The sequence below is a fragment of the Neoarius graeffei genome, chromosome 4, assembly GCF_027579695.1.
Source record: "Neoarius graeffei isolate fNeoGra1 chromosome 4, fNeoGra1.pri, whole genome shotgun sequence".
Taxonomy (NCBI): Eukaryota; Metazoa; Chordata; class Actinopteri; order Siluriformes; family Ariidae; genus Neoarius; species Neoarius graeffei.
The window spans coordinates 8,670,774-8,690,940 of NC_083572.1; the positions used below are offsets into that span (position 1 = coordinate 8,670,774).

General features: G+C 43.1%; 1 protein-coding gene across 1 annotated transcript in view; it reads right to left on the reverse strand.

Moving 5' to 3' along the window:
• The window catches only part of mbd6 (methyl-CpG binding domain protein 6), a 73,651-nt gene that overhangs the window by 52,425 nt on the left and 1,059 nt on the right, over window positions 1-20,167 (reverse strand). The gene's annotated exons all lie outside the window — the stretch shown is intronic.

Below are 20,167 nucleotides of genomic sequence, written 5' to 3' on the forward strand. Positions count from 1 at the left end.
CAGAGCCTTCATTGTGCTGCTCGCGCTACCATTTAACGATTATTTTTGTGCTACGATGCTTTTGGGAAACCCATCACTGTTTACACGGTTAACATTCCTGTTTAGACACATATATATACGGTCGTGCTTTCTCTGATCGTCGAGTTGGTTTATGTACGACGCACAGAGACGACCAACAGGTGAGAGGTCGTGTGTCGCAAATTGCCATAAAAATCAATCAAGACGCATATTCCAAACGCGCCGTATCCACATCCAAAGCATGCTCCGAAAACCCAGATAATACCACCATCGCGATCAGAAAACGCCAAGGCCAAATTTGGAAATATCCGAATGGAATATACTGTTTACACCAGGGCTTTGAACCGCTTCAAGGAACGAAAACCGGGAACTTTTTCTATTTCACATGGAACAGAAACGAAACCAGAAACTTTATTATTTTTCATGTTCCGGAACAGAAACGCTTATTAAAAATAACGGTAACCGGTTAATACCGGTTTTTATTTCGTTCCTCAAAGTTTCCGTAGCCTACAAATAAAAAAAGTCATTCTTCTCCTGCGCAAGTTTCTATGACCCGCTGGGGTTCACTTCCTGTGTGACGTTCGCTGACTGAATGGAGAGCGCGGGAGGGTGGACTACTATCACGTCTCCACATCTTAAATAAGAGGTAAATATTGCAGTCTATCGTTATTCAAAAACGTCAGTTTCAAACACGATATCAATATATTTGTCCACGTTAATGAGAGGCTCGCGAACATTAAATGACGTTAACCTCTGTTAGCCTATCAATGCATAGGGCCTGACTAGCCTTTGGTAACACACTAAACGAATTCTCTTTCATTTTTGGCACTTTTTCTGTTTGTGTAGATGGGAAGACATACTGAGAATCCAAATCGCCAACATTTGAAATAATAATTGTTTTGAATTATTTCTTGTCTTATTTAATGAAGGTTGTAATAGAATTAGCCTACATTTGGCTTAAGCTGGATGAGACAGAGACATAATTTTATAGCCATTTGTTAAACAGCTGACAGGGAACGTAATTAACCGTTCCGGGAACGAAATTTTTTTGTTCTAACCGGTTCGGGAACGTCTATTTAATGGTGGAACCCAAAACCGGAAATGTTAAAATTCCGTTTCTGTTCGGAACGAACCAATAGGAAAAAAATTTCTGGTTCAAAGCCCTGGTTTACACAAACCCGTACGGTCATATTCAGAATAATCGTGTGCATAGAAACCTTCTGATGAGTTCGTGGATATAAATCAGATGATTATCAAGTAGTTTGTTTACCCACTCTGGCCAAACGGCATGTACCGTACTCTGAACGGACATCCATACTCCTCCGTCAAATCAGCTTTAAACAGTTTATCATTATTGACTTTTTTTTTTTAAAAAAACAGGCCATGTCATCAGTTTCCTAATCAGAACAGAGAGGGTAAATAAAATAAATCTATACGAGTCAGTGTCCAGCGCTCACATTTCGGAACTAAGATCCTGATTCTTGGAGCTCATCTCTGGTCTCAGGATCTGCCTCCAACACAAATCCATGTGCAACACAGGACACGCGACAGAAGCCATGACGGTTCGTGCTCGGAAAAGAAGCATCGCGGATGTATGCCCGGAGATTTTTTTTTTTTTTTGTGCGCCTGCTTAAACACGAGGTCCACATCATCCAGCCCGTGGTCTACCAGGACTCGACCCCTGCTTTCCAGCAACCAGCGTATTATCTAACAAGTTATCACAGGCTGCCTCAGCTGTATTGCTCTTCTGAGAAACGGACGAATCCCTTCTGTCTCGTTTACCTGCTGTTCTCCTCTGCCAGCTGTTGCGTCGTCTTTCTTCCTCACTCTGTCGTCCTCTCGTCTGCTCCATCAGCTTTCCCTGACTGACTGACCAAGCAAATCCTAACCTGCGAAGGTAAAACTGCAGCCATTGATCCTTTATAATGCTGCCTGCACTCAATCATCAAAACTACAGTGGACTGTCCTCTCTCGGAATGGTTTGGGAAACGCACGAAGCTTCACGGCAGTCACTCGGGTCCAAGACGATTCAAATAGAAATGCTGTTATGCGGGGGAAAAAAATCATAATAATAAAATCAAATGTGGCGTGAAGCAGAATGACTAATCCCACCCTGACGCTGAGCATTTTCCTATACAATCAATCATGCCCCGAAATGATTCGTTCCCCTTACATCACAGCAACTTGCACATGATTACAATTTCTAAATCAAGTGATTAATACAGCACACTTTTCCATCCACGCATAGTTGCATTTAATGTTCAACACCTCCGATACGAGTTAGTTCCTGTTATCAATTACATTATCGCAGCCTGCGAACGATCTTAGCGCCGGTCCACGAAAGCACGGACCAGTAGCCTGGCAAGCCAGACTAAATGTGAATATTTAGTCTGGTCTCGGTCGTAGACATTTCCGAAGGGTGTGGGTAGGAACAACCCGTTGTCTTTCAAACTGTCTGTGCGTATAGGCCAACGCTCTGACCAATCAGCGCAACAGTGACTGTGACGTAGTCAGAGCGACGGAAAGCAGTGGAGGAGCCAGCTGGTAGATCAGACTTTTGCCATAGCCGGTTGGCAAAACAGCGAAAACATCCTTCTTGAAAAGGAATGAGCGGAGAGCCTCTTCCTGCTCATGTTTCAACGAAAACTCCAAGTCTAATTCTTCTAAAACTGATTCCAAAGCGGAGCCAAACGCGCGCTTTTCACTAGCGGTAGCCATCTTTCCTGTTGTGCTTTCTCCAGCGTCGCGCAGCCTTGTCGTCACTCCTGCAAAAGCCCGCCCAAAGAATCCAAACAAAAACCTTGCGTTGTGATTGGCGGGCACGATTTGATGCCCGGGGTGTGTTGCTGATATGGTCCGAGGCTAGACCCACTCGTAGGCAAAAATATTTTTGGCCGCTAGGCGGGTGGGTCTAGTTTACTAGGCTAACAGACCGGGACACAATCCGATCGGTCTGCGTGTCCGATTGCTTCAAATAACGAACGAGACAGTCACTCCGGCCCCGTCTACTTCAAAAGGAACGATCTGAAGTGGGCCACCTTGCGCAATCCATGTCGCAAGCTATATATAGAAGCTATATCCACTCTAGGAATACCGACCTATTTGCCAGAAAGAACCCAAAACGGCAAGGAATTGACCGAGAAGAAGCGATTTTTGTTGAGCTGCTCATTAAGGCTGAATTTGTCCAAGGCTTAATAATTGTAATTAAGCAAATCTGGGTAGAAGTTATATGAATCCGAGGTACCCCGACCATCATGCCAGAAAGAATCAAAAATCGCTTAAGAATTGAGGGAGAAGCAGCGATTTGTGTGGAAACTGCTCATTAGGGATTGATTAATTACTCCACATCTTCATTATTAATTGCAATTATGCAAATTTGGGAAGAAGCCATATGCACCCCAGGCAGCCCTACCTTCATGCCAAAAAGAATAAAAACCTGTGAAGAATTGAGACCGAAGAAGCGATTTTTGTGAAACGACGACGGATGTACGATGGACGGACAACACGACGGGATAAGCTCATCGCCCGTCAGCCAAATAAGCTAATAAATTGAACAGAAATGGAGCGAAAAGTTGTCTTCCTTCCAAATCATGGTCTTGTTTTGATTCGCTGCCATTACTGGACGGGTCCCTGATCGCATCGCCTTCTTATTTTCATTCCACACACTAATACATTATTTTTTTGCCGCCGCAGCAAGTACCCGAAGAAGAAATACTGGCTCGTTTAACAGCCTGGTCGTGCAGAAACTCGCCGCTTTCAAACGTGACAAAGCCGTGATTCGACAATCAAAGGCTTCTACGATTATTTCATTTTAAAAAGAGTTGGATGCAATTTTTGACAACCATGCTTTTATTTTGCTTTTTCTTTCCAATCAGGAAACCAGCTTATCTGTACGATTTTACAGATCCAGACCGGGCTCCGACACAAAATACGGGCCGCGACAAAATCAAAGACGGTGCTCAAGCGGGAGCTTGAAACACGAGGCTGACGGCGCGCAGAAAGAAAGGCAAAATTATAGAAGCATCTTCCCAAATGATCAGAGTCAATCGAACAAGATTCATGTCAATCCACGACCTCGAATACTGCAGCCTACTTTGTAACTCAATATGTTCTATACCCATCTTTTGAAGCAGTCAAAATGATTGTTTTTAAAATAGATTTGAGAAATGACTACAAGCTTCTAAGTGTAACTCCTCTTTACCTTCTTGTCTGTACTCTTACCACTGTAAAATACAGTGGTGGGCAAAAGTTTACATACCCCAACAGAATGTTTCGTTTCTTGCCTATTTCTAATGCCGCTTTTCCACTACAAACGCGGCTGAGTCGTGCCGTGCTGAGTCGGGCTGAGCGGGGCTGTTGGAGTTGCATTTCGACTACAACCGCGCTGAACCGTGCTGGCTGGAAGTGGGTGGACACATTGGGTGGAGTTAGCGAAAGTGGGTGGACGTCAGGTGATGTCGTTAAGCAGCGCAAACAGTGACATCAGTGATCTTTTAAGCGGTAGTCTCATGACCCGAATAGTAAACAATAAACATGGAGGACATGGAGTCGTTAGTGTTGCTGGTCTTGGTGCTGTGGCTTGTTGTCACCGACAACGCCAACAGATACTGGCAAGAGCGTATAGATGAGGCGAGGCGCATAAGGGTTCATAATTCTCGTAATTCGTAATTCTTCTTCTTCCGGGTTTGCGGTGTTTACAGATCCCAGCGCGCTCGCGGGGCGTGTGTGGGCATGTGAGGACACTCCTCCTCACCAATCAGTGCACAGGGGAGTGTCTGCTCACGCCCCCAACCTCACTCGGCTCGCTTTGGCTCGCTTCAGCCCCACTCCAAAACGGTGCGAGTTTTAGGGGCTAAGCAGGGCTGAAGCGAGCTGAGTCGTGCTGGTTTTTGGTAGTCGAAACGCGAGCCGTGTCGGGCTGAAGTGAGCTGAAGTGAGCTGAAAAAGGGTAGTGGAAAAAGGCCATAAGAGAAATTGAATGATAATACACAAAAACCTTGATTTCACTTGTGGTTAATGGTTGGCTGAAGCTATTTATTGCATTCATTACTGTGTTTACTCTTTGAAAACCATGAAAACAACAAAAACTACCTAAATGACCCTGATCAAAAAAGTTTACATACCCCTGTGAATTGGCCTGAAAACCTGTACACAATTTGACAAACAGGACTGAATGGCAATTAAAGGCAACTACCTTCACCTGTTTTCTTCTAATTAGTGGGTGAAAATAAAAGTCAGTAAATTGCTGGACGTTTGAGAGAACCTTTTATCCCTCATCCAGTGCTGCGCGTCATCTTTGAGATTGAGCCATGGGAAAATTGTCAAAGGACCTGCGTGAAAAGGTAGTTGAACTTTATAAATCAAGGAAGGGATATAAGAAAATATCAAAGCAATTAAAAATGTCAGTCAGTACTGTTCAAACAATAATCAAGAAGTGGAAAGTCAGGGGCTCTGTAGACACCAAAGCCCGTTCAGGTAGACCAAGAAAAATTTCACCCGCCACAGCTAGAAGAACTGTGCGTGATGTATAGAAGAAGCCCCAAATAACATCTGGTGAACTTCGAGATTCTCTGAAACAAGTTGATGTGGATGTTTCAAAGAGTACAATTAGGAGACTCTTGAGAAGAAATGGGCTGCATGGGAGAGTTGCCAGAAGAAAGCCCCTTCTACGCAAATGCCACAAAGAAGCCCGTCTACGATATGCCAGACTGCACAGAGACACACCCCAAACCTTCTGGCAAAAAGTTGTGTGGAGTGATGAGACCAAAACTGAACTTTTTGGGCACAACACTAAACGCTACATCTGGCGAGGAATCAACAAGGCCTATGATGAAAAGTACACCATTCCCACAGTGAAACATGGTGGTGGATCTCTCATGTTTTGGGGATGTGTGAACTACAAAGGCACTGGAAATTTGGTAAGAGTTGATGGCAGGATGAATGCAGTCCCTTATCAAAAAATACTGGAGGAAAATCTACACGCCTCAGCCCGGAAGCTGCGCATAGGACGAACTTGGACATTCCAGCACGACAATGATCCAAAACACAAGGCCAAATCAACTTGTCAGTGGCTACAACAGCATAAAGTGAAGGTCTTAGAGTGGCCATCTCAGTCTCCTGACCTCAACATTATTGAGCCACTCTGGGGAAACCTCAAACGTGCAGTCCATGCAAGACAGCCCCAGACTTTACAGGAACTGGAGGCTTTTTGCCAAGAAGAATGGGCAGCTTTACCATCTGAAAAGATAAAGAGACTCATTGACAACTATCACAAAAGACTTCAAGCTGTTATTGATGTTAAAGGGGGAAATACACAGTATTAAGAATTGGGGTATGTAAACTTTTGATCAGGGTCATTTGTGTAGTTTTTTTGTTGTCATAATGGTTTAAAAAGAGTTAACATTTTCTTGACAATAAATGGCTTCAGCCAACCATTAACCACAAGTGAAATAAAGGTTTTTGTGTATTATCATTCAATTTCTCTTAGAAATAGCCAAGAAACAAAACATTCTGTTGGAGTATGTAAACTTTTGCCCACCACTGTATATACATATGTTATTTACCAGCCGGGAGGTCCGTATCGTGAAATACCATGACCAAGTTCTTGAAAGTACTGACCGAAGCCCTCTGGGCCGAGGTCACGGTATTTCACCATACGGACCGACCTCAAGCTGGGAAATAATATGTTAATTTTTTTTCTTTACCAAATTTGAACAGAAAACGAGAGCGCCCGAAAGGGAAAACAGAGCCGAGCCGCCATTTTGAATCCTCATTCATGGCTGTAATGCAAATTGCTTGCTCCTCGGTATACAAGTGCACTTCCATGGCAGGGGAAAAAAAACAACAAAAAACTACATTTTACCGCCTATGTAGCCCCCTATTTATACAAATAGAAGTCATTCAGGATTCAGCCATGTTTTTGCTCGGCGTTGGGCCATTATTAAAAAATGTTCTGTTTCCGGTCCACCGGCCAGGTGAGTGCCGTTTATGCGGGTGAAATTTTTTTTTTTAACGCCGGTTTTTCGACATTTTTTTCGGGCTCGTAAATCTAAAATCGAACTTGACATTTCCGCATTCCCAGGGCTTTCCACTAAGGCTCATACTAGCCAGCCATGACAAATAAGTAGCCAGCCGGGGGGGGGGGGGGGGGGGGGGACAAAATAAACTCCTGTGCACGCAGTTCCCAGGATTAAATGTATTTTCCACAGACCATTTATTCATTCACTTTACTCAAATACAAAGTAAAATGGCAGTAAATCATCTTTCTTTTCTTGCGTATTGCATCATGAGGCATTCCTGGCTTGTAAATCTCTTATTTTCGGTGCATGACACATTCACGCAGCTGAGCATGCTATGAATTAACAACGACAACGGTCTGCAGTGGGGCTACACAATTACACACTCAGCGAACATTTCTCCATTTGTGTATGCGAATACACTCCAACCACTCAGTCTGGTTTCATTTACAACCAACGGTGTCTTTTGATGCCAGCATGCAATTGAACGAGAGAAGACTGGTTTACCGGAGACAAAATAAGCGTCATCTCTGCTTCTGTTCCCTCCGACACACTACTGCCTCCGCCGAGTGTGCACGCGCGCACACCGCATGTCGGGGCCACGGATGAGTTACTCTCCCTTGATCAACGAAGTCGGCGGGGAATTTGTGGTTATTATCGGTACAAACAGCGCGAATCACAACTTAAATGAATGCGGTTCAGTTTGACATTATTGTCAGTCCGTTAGATAAACGTTTAAATTTTATTAAAATTGAAAATTAATATTTAGAGCCTGTGGGCTACAAAAATAGTCATTAAAGTAGCCGGCTGGACTTAATTGTGTAGTCGGCTGTATGGCCGGCAGCAGCGCTTGTGGAAAGCCCTGCATTCCGCGCAGAATACAGAATCGAATCAGCTCTGCGCATGCGCCGTGCGGCACAAAAAAACGGCAGCCACCATGAAGGAAGGAGATCCGGAGTTTTCAAACATTTGCTTAAGTGTGAAATCGCAAAATGGTATTCTAGCGAACAACAAAATAGTAAAGATTCAGAAAAGCAAATCATTCAGTGATCATTTTAATAGTGTAATTTCATCCGAACTAGGCCTAACGGTCGATTTAGAACTACAAAAAGTCCGTGTGTCGGACATTTTAAGTACCTTTGTAAAAGTTTTGCAAATGTTGCAGTCAGCATTTAAAATGCTAACTTAAAGTTTCAGTTGATTAAACTGTCATATTTTATTAAATGTGTCTGCTTTTGTAATAAAAAAAAGTACTGAAAGAAAAAGCAAACAGCATTGCAATTTCTTATCCATATAGTAAAAATAAATAAATAAAATAAATAAAAAAATCCCTCCCTCCCGACTGAAAATTTTTTTGCTCACCCGGTGGACAGGAAACGGACTTTAAGGATGACCTTAGCAATAGGTTTTTAGCTTTCTCCTGAAATGTTTTCTTTTATTTCTTCTTCCTCAGGGTAGTAAAACTCGCTTTCGCTGTGAACACTGTCGTTATCGCTATCCATGCTGTAAAATTAATGCTATTCTTCTGAGAAATGCTGGCAAAAATCTATAAGATTTTTTGATAATCTTATAAATAAATCTTATTTTTAAAAAAATGTTGACAAAAAAATGCTCCTATATTTGTTGTTAACGAGCGCAGGATTTGATGGAAACCAGACCGCGAAAAATTATTTTATAAATACAGTATCTCCTCCAACATGGCGGCGGTCAGTGACGCAAGCAGTTTTGGTCACGTGGTTGCAAACAAAGAATAGCTCATCTCCCTACGGCTGGTGAGCTAATAATTATACCGCGAGATGATACGAGATATCGCAGGTCCTGTGAGAGCCATTTGATAAACATTTCTCTTTTTCAGCATTATATATATTTTTATCTTTGCTGACATTAAACACAACCCTGTCAAAGTGAACTGTCACGCTCCTGCTTTGCTGGGACCTTGATATTTTTGTCCCGTTATGAACCAGGACTCCGAGAGGACTTGTTACTTTGTCTGATCGTTCCGTCTATGAGCCTGAACGTTTGTTGACAGCAATATGAGAATGTGTCGCATTAGGATGTATAATGTGTCTAATGGATGGAATTGTTGGTTCGTGCCAAGTGAATTCATTCCCTGACAATGCTCGGCCTATTAGTAGTCCGCAAAAGTAGACACGATTAGAGTTCAACAGAAACACGGAGGGAAATTCCCCTCAAAGGACGAGCGGTGAAGATGCCTCGTGTTTGCTGAAAAGCTTTATAACCTACTTTACCCGAGCAAAAGTGGGATCCGTTTCTGAAGTTCTAGTGTTACTTAACCAGTCGATCTTTGACTGTGCATGCCCGGTGTCTAATACTGAAGTCAACAAAAAATAGTCACAAATCAGCTGATAAGGAAAACTCAGAAATATTCAGAATTCAGGACGGCCTTCTCAACTCCCGAGTTCAGTTCGTGACGTCGAATCGACGAACCTGCTCTCGGCATCAACGGAAAACCAAAGCAGCATCTCTGTGGAATCAATTTTGTGCCAAAATGTTCATATAATACTTTTGAAATATCAAACAAAAACGACAAATCAAAATACAAAAAAAAGAGGTCAATTTTTTTAGACTGGCAAACAAATTATTCGTGTAATCGTGTAAAATATCAGTCTATTACTCTTCAGAAACCTTTTATTTTTGTTCCGCGTCTTTCTCAGTTTTGTTTGACGTAATTTATTTTGGTTGCGATTCCAGCTTTCTCGTTTGCGCTCCCTGACTTTTTGCTTGCAGTTTTGGCACAAACTTCACGTGTGGGTGGGCTGTCCAGGAACGCATTCTCATTGGCTAACTTGTGTTTGACTGACAGCTACGCTCAGCCATTCCCTACTCGGATTCTGGCGGACTGTTTGACGAGTGACCGATCCATTGACGGTAAACAAGGATCGAGTGGACTTCAGTGGCGAGTATGATATTGAATTTACACTTTGTTGAATTAATTCAATATCATAGTCGCCACTGAAGTCCACTCCATCCTTGTTTACCGTCAGTGGATCGGTCACTCGTCAAACAGTCCGCCAGAATCCGAGTAGGGAATGGCTGAGCGTAGCTGTCAGTCAAACACAAGTTACCCAATGGGAGCGCGTTCCTGGACAGCCTGCCCACACGTCAAGTTTGTGCCAAACTGCAAGCAAAAAGTCAGGGAGTGCAAACGAAAGCTGGAATCGCAACCAAAATAAATTACGTTAAACAAAACTGAGAAAGACGCGGAACAAAAATAAAAGGTTTCTGAAGAGTAATAGACTGATATTTTACACGATTACACGAATAATTTGTTTGCCAGTCTAAAAAAATGGACTTTTCTTTTTTTGTATTTTGATTTGTCGTTTGTGTTTGATATTTCAAAAAGTATTGTATGAACATTTTGGCACAAAATTGATTGCATACATTTCTGATCTCCAAAACAATAGACTTTATATCCAAGCGTTTCCCTGAGATCAATTAAAGGATATGGGACATGAAACATAAATGCACGCTATATCAGTTTCTTTCCATTAAAAATATGAATTAATTGCATCAACAAATACAAAATCATCTATTAAATTCAGCAAAATCGTTATATTCGTGATGATTATATGGCATTTCTGCTCGACTTCCGATATGCATTTTTTGCAACCGGAAGAGCCGCTGTCACGTGATCATACGTCACAAAAACTTTCGGGCACAGCACAAGCGGGTAGATGAATGGAGAAGTGGATGACAAGAAAATTGTTTTTATAGTCTTTAAAGTACATTGGACATCATACATTGGACATCATGGTGTATTGTGCTGCTTATGGTTGCAATAATTCCAATGGGAAATGCCCTGGAGTAAGGTTTTTTGCATTCCCCAAGGACCCAAAGCTGAGGAAGGTGTGGGCTCACCTGCGCATGCGCAGTAGGCTTGGTAGGACAAATCCAAGAGGTAGGATAACTTTACAGAACACCTGTTGAAAAATCTTTGCACCTACTGTTTCCCACAAACTGTGTTCGGACCATTTCACTGAGGATTCTTTCAACATTAATACTCAGGTACTGAGCGATATTAATTCATGAAACAGGAAGTATAAGGATGAGAAAAAAAAAAAACAGTTTAAATCGGGAAGCTGTGCACATTTGCGCCAGGCTGCACAAATGTGCGCAGCTTCCCGATTTAAACTGTTTTTTTCTCATCCTTATACTTCATGTTTCATGAATTAATATCGCTATTTTTTTTTTTTAAATCGGATCTGCGCGATTCAGCCGTGAAAAAGGCGGCATCCGCCGAAAGGTGCGCTGTTTGCATCCCTGCACGAAGGCCAGGGGACAGGGCAGGAATATTTTTGTTGATATGAGTGATCCGGTGCGATTTCGCGACCCCCCTGTTGAAGACCTCTGCGCTAAGCGACTGAAAGCCGAGGTAAGGATTAGTATTATAATTTTGGGTGTATCAATTATTGATTATCATAATTCTGACTCGTTTTGCCATTTTGAATGTTTTCATCTCGGACTCTGGAAGCATTGTATCTCAATCAATCTCGAAAAATATCAGCAAAAAAAAAAAAACTAGCTTGCAACGGACTTTAGCTAGATCTATGATGAACTTTCAATGTACGATACAAAAATAATACTTCTTTCAACAGATCATTAGCCTTTGAGCCGAGCTGTTTTTAACTTACCAGGAAGTGTTATCGAGCCGACCGCTTTCAGTTTCATGAGGGCTGAATGAACTCTCACTCTCAGAATCATCTGACCCGTCAGAGTAAAGACAAGATCCGTGTTCATGTGAATTTCCAGCTATCGGTTCGAATTGATAGGGTCTAACTTCACATCTCTGTGAAACATCGGGAATATCACTGTCGATGGTGTCCGTTTCGGTAACCTGTTTCCATTAGATTCCCAAGCGCTGGCTCCTTGGAAAGTTTTGTGATGTCACGGGTCACGTGACCACCTAGCTCATTAACGAATCCTTGTTTTACGCTGATGTATAAAAAAACTTGAATAATGTGATGATTTTCACATTTTTGACGCCCTGCAGTGATTTAGATGGCATTTCTTATGTCCTTGATACATAATTATGCCCAGGTAAAAATCCATGTCCCATATCCTTTCACACACACACACAGGCGATACTGCGACTATCCAGTTCACTGGCTAACTTACTGCCAACACACGACAAACATCGAGTCGTCCATATTTTCCTTTTACTTTATAGCTCAAATTTAACAACCGTGAATATGTAAAAGTCTTGCCCACGTCTCTGCAGCGGTCCGCCACGGAACTGTCGGATTCTGGATCCGATCGCTCAAAAGCTGCTCGCCGACCTTCCAGAAAAGCAGCTGATTATCGTTCTGTTTGTAATGCCACCGTTTGCATGGAGTGCGCTCATTCCAAGACTTTAAATACTGTTAATAAAAAAAAAAAGATTTAAAAAAAAAGTGCTGATATTTAACAAATGAAAATGTATATTTAACAGTTATTCCATGAAATCGAGTCGTACATGAGTCGGTTATAAACCACGTACGACGAGATTGAGTAGAATAACTGTTTTATTCTTCCCACATTCACTGGATTTTGAGAAACTGAGCATTTTCCCCCCACAAATTCGATAAATAAAAACTATATCCAAAACATCCGACCAAATCATTTCCGCTTAGAATGTAAACAAACCGGTGGGTGAAATGACGGGAGCGATTTGTGAAAAACGCTAGAAGTGGAAAAAGATACATTCTTCCCATCAAATACTTTCATTCCATATTTTGTTGCTTGTTTTTTTTCAGGGTTTTGTTTTTATTTCGTCCTCGGTTGGTTCAGCAACGCGCACCGCCATTTTGTTTCTCTCTACTCACGAGATATGAGCTGATATCCTTGTAGTAGACAATCAGAGCGCACGATGGGTCATATCCAGTGAATATGGACAGAATAGATCACTGATATCCTGAAGCTTTCTGTTAAGAGAGGTTTTAAAGGAACAGTCCACCGTACTTCCATAATGAAAGATGTTGTTCTCTGAATTGAGACGAGCTGCTCCGTACCTCTCCGAGCTTTGCGCGACCTCCCAGTCAGTCAGACGCGCTGTCACTCCTGTTAGCAATGTAGCTAGGCTCAGCATGGCCAATGGTATTTTTTGGGGCTGTAGTTAGATGCGACCAAACTCTTCCGCGTTTTTCCTGTTTACATAGGTTTATGTGACCAGTGACATGAAACAAGTTCAGTTACACAAATTGAAACGTGGCGATTTTCTATGCTATGGAAAGTCCGCACTATAATGACAGGCGTACTAACACCTTCTGCGCGCTTCGACAGCGCATTGATACCTTCACTCCTGTTTTCCCCCTCTCCCCCAGCCTGGGAAATCCCATGCTGCTTTGCACAATCGTTCCGATCTGAAAAGACAGCATGGAAACTATGGTCTAAAGGCTCGCCTGAGTTAGGGAGCCAATCAGAGAGTGGGGAGGGGTGGAAAGACGGTGACGCGTACTACTCGACAAACGGAAGCTTGTAGTTTATTTGGGACTGTTTACGGATCACATTTAACATGGCGGCGAGCGATACGAACCAAACTTTCGATCAAGCTTTGTCTTGCACAAACGGCAGTAATCGTTCGGTGCCATTGTTATCCTATTTTTGTTTTACCTTCTCTTTCCTTCTCTTCTTCACCTCTTCGTCGCTCTAACTACGTCACCGGGTACAACTGCCATGATTGGCCATGGGCTACGTATACGCCAAATGATAGACATTCGCAACGTCCAATAAACGGCCGTTGACAATCGTAAACCACACCTCCCCTACGAGAAATTCAATAGGCGGATTCCAGACCATATTTCACTTGTGATATGGTCTGGTGTTAACCAGACTACCTCTCCCCCACCCCCCTGACTAGACTGTGTTCCAAGGAGCGCAGGCTACTTGTCTTGGTGGTCACGTTGGTTGTATTGACGGAAGTTAGGGGGGGGCAGGGGAGAAAAAAAAAAAAAAAACAGGAGTGAAGGTATCAATGCGCTGCCGAAGCGTGCAGAAGGTGTTAGTACGCCTGTCATTATAGTGCGGACTTTCCATAGCATAGAAAATCGCCACGTTTCAATTTGTGTAACTGAACTTGTTTCATATCACTGGTCATATAAACCTACGTAAACAGGAAAAACGCGGAAGAGTTTGGTCGCATCTAACTACAGCCCCAAAAAATACCATTGGCCATGCTGAGCCTAGCTACATTGCTAACAGGAGTGACAGCGCGTCTGACTGACTGGGAGGTCGCGCAAAGCTCGGAGAGGTACGGATCAGCTCGTCTCAATTCAGAGAACAACATATTTCATTATGGAAGTACGGTGGACTGTTCCTTTAACATTTCTGCAAGGAGTTATGGCTTTATTAACTTCAAGAGACTGAAAGCGGCTGTGACGTCACCGAGTACAACGGTTTAAAAAAAAAAAAAAAGTTAAAAAAAGACACATCTGTTGTTCAATCGTAAATTTTTAATAAGTGTAACTGGCAGTCTACTGCTCTGGTGAAATAAGAGGAATAAAATATGTTTAATAATAACGACAAGAACATGTATTATTCTCGATCTTTCCACAAAAAAAAAAAAAAGCCAAGACGTTTGATAAATATAAACTCAAGGCTCACTGCGCGCGTGTCTGCGTGTGTGTGTTAGCCTTGAGTATGAGGGCCACCATGTGTCACCGGTTAATCCAGGTCTCTGCTGCTGACTCACAAGTGGCCTGTGTGGAACAGAGGCAGGGCCAAGGACACGTTTATCACTTCGCTGTCTTCTCCTAACCGCCTACAACACAGGCTTAAATGCAAGCACAGGATTCAGAGAGCCATGTTTCGAGCTACGTCTCGATATCTGACACTTTATTCAGCATAAAATAAAGCAGTCTGAGAAGGGGGAAAAAAAAAAGACAGACAGACAGACAGACAGACAAATGCTGTCCATCTTCAACGACATGCCTGAACATCCAAATGCTTACATTTAAAAATATATATATACATTTCCAGTGTGTCTGTGCAAACACGTGAAAGAAAAAATATCATCTCGAGGAAATTTCCAGCCCAAAGACAAAACACTTTCGTCAAACTCATAGCACAGTGCTTTCGAATTCTCCATTCCGATTGGTCGGAAAACGATCATTCATTTTCTACAATAGCAGCTCTGACGGCACAACCGCTGCACAACAAATCACAAGTTCCTATAGCAACGGCTACTCCGCAGAGATTTGGTATGGCTGACGCATGACAAACAGATTTTTAAAAAAAAAAAATATCTTTGATACGGTCAAGTTTTCTGGAAGGGGATTTTGGGAAGGAGTCTCCAGTTTGAGCCTGTAAAACCGCAACCAAGTTTCCCGACACGAGGAACGTCGTCATGCTGGAGTGCTTTAGGCATCAAGACGAGCTGCGTTTGTCTTATTACCTTGGATAGAGAAGCAAGACAAGGCTGGTGCTTTTGTAACGTCTGTGATAACAGGAACAAACGTGTTTCCTGGAGGTTCAAAAACATTAAAGCTGTACCGCCTTTCAGATTTTTCAACGGTAGGTCAGAAAAAGAATTTTCCCCGACACCCAGTTATTTTTGTTTAGTGGATCGAAAGATATTGAATTTGAAATCACAGACTTCTAATGTCATTAGAAGGGAATAATTAATGAATTTAGAGCCACGTGGCCCTAAATTCCCCGCTATTTTTTTCCTGCTTCACCATGACCCAATTCAAGATATTACGTCATACATCACATGGTGGGCTTTCCCCGTTCCATACATGTCAACCTATACGGAACGTCCGTATTTTATACGGATTTGATTCAATAAACGTAGTATAACGGGCGTATAAATAAAGTTATACGGATTCTTTAAAAAAACTTCAATATTTATTTAGAGCTATAATCAATTCCCACGACAGCCAGTAAAGAGTCTTATGAAATCGCGCGTTATCTTGTGGCAGCGAGACTTCGTTCCACTTTTGATCATGCGCACACCGCATTGCGAGAATCCTGCCAACCCGGAAGTCATAGACATATAAACATAGACGCCGCCTTCTGCGTAGAATCATACGTCATCCTTGCCGCCAAATTGGATGTGGCAAAGTGGCGATTCTGAGAATAAATATGCCTCATTCATGTGCTGCGTTTAACTGTACCAACAGGTTTACCGTCCAAACGAGATCACATGGGATTACCTTTCACAGGTGAGACTGGAAAAATACTTTTCATTGTATTTGGTCATTATAACGTAATTTTACGAACAGATTTTTCTGACTTTGTGGCTAATATGAAGTCTCGCGCATAATAGCCGCTGGGTGAAACCTGTCTCCAAACAACGAAGTATTTCCTTCGTAACTACGCTGATAACACTGTGTTTTTGTCAAACATTGGAGCTTTGTATTCATTCTGAAGGTTTATTGTTATTAATATTGAATAAAAAGTATTATTATTGTTAATTATCATTCAAATTTTAGGTAAATTATTTTAATTTGCATCTTATACGGATTTTGGAGGATGGTTATACAGGTTTGATTGACCAAAGGTTGACGTATGCCGTTCGCGCAAGGCATTGTGGGATACAAATTTGAAACAGGAGAGTAAATGGAGGGCGCGAATGAAACGTGAAAGACGACTACGGTAACAAGCGAGAAGAAAAGACGTTATGTTATATACGAAGGAAAGGAAACGCAGGACCGAACTAATAAACAAACATCGGCGGTCAGCGAGCACCTCGGTGTGATCAGCTGTTTGTTTAGCGACAGAATGATGGAACTGTCAGTGCACGCTCAAAGGTAAACACACACACACACACACGGACTTCCTCTGTCTGCTTGACTGCATGAAGCGAGCGATTTCATGCACATAATTTGCTTTAATCCGCTCAAATTAAATAACTTCCCAGCCACAGAACGGACTGATTTTTTTTAATGACATTGCAAAAAAAACACATATCACAATGACCAAATTTCAGAGGGAACCAAATTTCACAAAATCGAAAGGCTGTCTAGCTTTAATCGTAACCATAAACTAATTTTCAGAAACCCATCGTATCCGTCTTGAACTGAAAAGTGTCGTGGTTTCAAAGGAACCAAAAACACGCCACTCTAGGACGTGCCGATATTTTACATGGATCGACTTCGGGTCGGTACCAAGAACTGTAAACTCCTGCGCAACAGTTACAACACGAACTCAAAAGTTCATTTCCAGCCTTTTCCATCCAGAGCATCGTTCTCTACAGGTTTACTACTTTAACCTGGAACACAAATCAAGAAAACCACCAACTGAACTACTTCAATATTTTCATTCCTGCTGACGATCATGCATCTTCCACCTAATCGGCGCCAATTAACAAATTCAAGTTATTCTGAACAGAAAAGCCTCCAGCGGTGCTTAATCTACGCTTGAGAGAATAACAGTCGAGGGTTGCTCACCTAAATGTACTTCATGAAATTATATTACAGAGCATGACATCACGAACACAGAAACGCTGAGGTACGAAGACGCATTCAGCGACTTCTGCAGTTTTGATGTGTAGCGCCAAAACATTTTAGCTCCATCCCTGCAAAGGACACAGATTTCACTTAAGGTCACATGATCAACTGTAAGCCAAAGCAACGGCTCAAAGGATACCCCCTTTCGGTACAAGATACTCCAAGATGCCCCGTCATCTCACACCGATAAAGAGTCGTGCTGGAGAAGCGATACTTCTAGGGGTTTAAACAAGTTAAGTTCTTCGCATTGTAGGCAAAGTAGACATACGCTAGTCATGTGACCTAACGATGAAGCACAACTGCTGAAGCCACAAACCCTGCAAGCGCTTATATACCAAGGATAAAACGATCAGTTTGCGTTCAAATGAGGTGTACGGAGTACACGATTAATTTTTACCCCAACCCGATAGTATAGAACGTTGATGTCGAATTTGGACGAGAAACGAGATCCTCACTTCATCTCGTTGACATCAGTAACCAAAATGTAACACGCAATCATGAAGCTTTGAGATCACCGTGCTTTTCCTTGTCGCTCATGCGGTACCATCAACAAAAGACGAGCTGTAAAAGGTTCGTCGGTGCTCACAGAGGTCTGAATACGGACCACAGTACAAGGAACCCTCTCTTCACTTCAACACGATCGAGTTAGTTATTACGACGACGTGTTGCACTGTACATGTGCGGAAAAGATGATCCCAAAAAGCCTGAACCTGATCGTCCAAATCGTGGGAATACTTCAACTTAACAAAGTGATGCTCTGCAAGCTTTGTAAAACTGAAAGCGATGGTGGCCCAACGGCTCGAGAAGCAGCTTTCGTGCCAAAAGGTTGCCAAGTTTGATTCCCTGGACAAACAGGAATGGCTGAAGCAAGGCACCTAACCCCCAACTGCTCCGGGTATGTTGTACGTCACTCTGGAAAAGAGTGTCTGATAAATACCGTTAATGTCATGTAAAGAAACTTTGTACCACAGAAACACCACAGCTATGCACAGACTTCATCGCAACTGCTGTAAGAGTCGTTGAACGTATACAGCATGACACATCGAGGCATGCCACACAAACAGACATTTACGTAATAGATATAAATCATCGATACTTCATTCCAGCCAATATCTCACCTACGCTTGAGGTGAATTCGTATCTCATCCAGGGTGCGTTCCTGTCGTGCTCAAGGCGCTACCGGGATCCATCTCAAGACGAATGAATTCCGGGTGAAAGATACACGATCAAACCACCACCGTAGGCGGCACGGTGGTGTAGTGGTTAGCACGGTTGCCTCACAGCAACAAGGTTCCGGGTTCGAACCCAGCGGGCCTTTCTGTGTGGAGTTTGCATGTTCTCCCCGTGTCTGCGTGGGTTTCCCCCACAGTCCAAAGACATGCAGTTAGGTTAACGTGGAGCAGCTTTGGGCTGAAGTGCCCTTGAGCAAGGTACCTGACCCCTGACTGCTCCCCGGGCACTCTAGTGTGGCTGCCCACTGCTCTGGGTGTGCGCACGTGTTCACTGCTTCAGATGGGTTAAATGCAGAGGATGAATTTCACTGTGCATGTGACAAATAAAGGTTTCTTCTTCTCAAAGTCTGAAGGATGAGCTGCTAACGGAGCACACGTAATCACGCTACCTCCCATCTTACATCACTAATCCGTCCAAATGACGTACCTTATGTTTTTTCATGCATCGGGTGGCACGGATTTCAGTTTCTATATCCCTTGGCTTCTCGTCTATTACGTAGCTAGGGTTATAATGAGGGGCTGGTCTTGTGGTAACCGCGAGAGTTTGACTCCCTGCTCACATCTGTATTACGGGACCTCACCAGATGGCAGCAGGTACTGTTTTCTGATGGCCTTTTGTAGAACTAGCGACCTCCTCGTCGAGAGGCGGACACGCTAAGGGCCTCTGCATGCTCTTGCGACAAGGCTTTCGCAGATAGCTTTTCGCAGACAGTTGTAATTTATCGTTGAGCGGGGAGTAATAGGCGTGCGCGATGTTATTCACCGCCACAACGCAAGGGGGCACGAAGTCGCTAGGAGTAGTTGGTGGGTGTGGTTAGTGGAGTGTTTATCCTCCGGTTACTTATAATGACTAGAACTGGAGTCGTATAGATGTACGTACTTCCTCACTTCCTCGATCAACCGCTCTTCGTGCTGCTCCATCTTCGCTCGTGTTTTTAAAAATGGCGGTCGTGAAAACAAACCGAACCGGGAAAGTAGGGAAGCGGAAGTGCATGTACAGCGGATGTGGAGTGGACCAATCAGAGCCCTCTTGTCTGCGAGGCTTCTGCGGTGGTCACAATTTTTGGGAGGTGCGTGCAGAGCGTCTGCGAAGGGGGGGGCTACGCAGACGCCATCCGCGACGCCGTCTGCGAGGACTGCGTTGTCAGCATAAATTGGCCTTAAGAACTAGACCAACACGTTGCACGTGAAGGTACAAAAGTCGTCATGATGCCAGCGCCAAAAGGATGTCATCATGCTCATGACTGTCGGAGCTCCGAAGTCCTCGTATCATCATATCAGTCGGGGTAGAAAGTGCATTTCTGAAGTGCTCAGTGTCCAGGCTGCGTGATTTGAGACAGACCCCAGCTGTTGGTGATTGATTTCTCTCTGAAACACTAGCAGTGATAAGTGCAGCACTATTACGTATATCAGGTTGATTTTTTTCGGGAGGGGGGAGTGTGGACTTTGAAGAAGA